Here is a 1,714-nt window from a genome sequence, read left to right on the forward strand (position 1 = left end):
TACAAAGTTCCTAGCCTCTAAAGCTGAATTCCTAGTAAGTTTAACCGTTTGTCACCTTCTGTGTTACCACAACTTCAAAATGATTTGTTTTCTTAAAAGGCTGGAGGGTAGGGGTGGGGGGAATGACTTATGAATTGACCAGGGATTGTTTGGATATAATTATAAACTGCAAATCACCATGATTTCAATGATATTCAGACTTTTAAAGCTATTTTATAAAAAAAGAAAAGAAAGCAAATTAGACCTTTGCTAAGAGATTATTTATGAGTAAGGAACTTATACATTCATGACTGAGTGTTCGACAATACATTCCCAGTGGAATGATCTCTAAAAATGTCTATAATTAAAAACAGAATAGTAAAAAAAAATTCAATGGCTTACTCTCTTGTTGGTGAGTTAGTGGAGGATTCTTTTTTTGAATCAGGAGAGCTTAGAGTTTGCAAAATACAATTATGTTTTTCGGTGGATAGGGCACCTCTTTCTTGCTCAGAGTGGATTAATTTTAAGGCCTCTATTCCATCTTCTCCCTCCATCTTGTCACTCGGATCTGGCTGTGGTTCTGGACTCTCTAAAATCAGACCATCTTCACTTACGGCAACTGTGAGGTCACTGCTGCTGCTCAGACTTTCCTCTTCCTGCTGTTGCTGCATTTTCCTGAAGGGCTTCTGTGCCTCGGGGTCCCCGTGAGGAGGATGATCTGGAAGAGGGGATATGAAGAGACTACTGATCACTAAGTGCAGGGAGAAGCGAGGTAAGACGTTCCACCTCACGGAGTGGGATTATTCATCAGTTAAAACATGTAGAAACAATCCATGATTAATTACAGTATTTAAAAACTCATTAAAAATATTTTATTAAATATATTAAAAATATAACAATGAGTTTAAAAATCAGAGAATTCGCTTGTAAGAATATTTCCACATACATATTTAAGAATTCATTAGACTGGAATTTGTTGGCAAAGTCACCACTGTACTTTGTTTTTTGACAAAAGATAAAATTAGAGAGTACACTTTGTTCTTACATAAGACCACTACCACCCAGAAAAACTAAATACCAACAAAAATCAGCAAACAACCTCAGCCTCTCACCCCACCTGAGAAACCTTCCTGAGCAGAATGCTTCTCTTGAGAACACTTACTTTCAGATGCACAGTATTCTGAGACTGATATCGGAGCGACTGGTAGTCTGGCACTGTCTTCCTTGACTTCAATATGTTCCCGTGTCAGTATTTCTCCCTCTGATGCCCCTGATCTGCTGGAACTGTCACACTTTAAATCAGTGGTTCTGCTCCCTGGACGTAATCTTCCCCGTAACAGGGAATGGAGTTCAGCAGACTTTTTGCTTTCAGATAAATTACTCTTGCCGTGACGTGAGTTGCTTCCTATCTCCAAGCAATGAGTCTGTTCCTCCTCAGACAATGGGCTGGCTGTGACTGGCGTTTTCTCACCAATCTGAAGAGATGTCCTTCCATCTATTTTGTCAGACTTATTTAAGCACTGTGTGCCACTATTAGTGCAGACTACATAGCTGTCTGTCACATCACTGCTCTGGCTGTCTGTCGCTGTGAACATGGGTCAGGAATTGTTCTGAAGTTCTTCGTGGGTTGGGGAGATTTCTGCTCTGTACTAACATCTCCAGCGCTTGGGATGGCTGACATTTGGCGGCCCATAAAGATTGTTGCTGGTTGATACAATCCTCTTGACACAGCTGT

Source organism: Diceros bicornis, unplaced genomic scaffold (genome assembly GCF_020826845.1).
Source record: "Diceros bicornis minor isolate mBicDic1 unplaced genomic scaffold, mDicBic1.mat.cur scaffold_92_ctg1, whole genome shotgun sequence".
Taxonomy (NCBI): domain Eukaryota; kingdom Metazoa; phylum Chordata; class Mammalia; order Perissodactyla; family Rhinocerotidae; genus Diceros; species Diceros bicornis.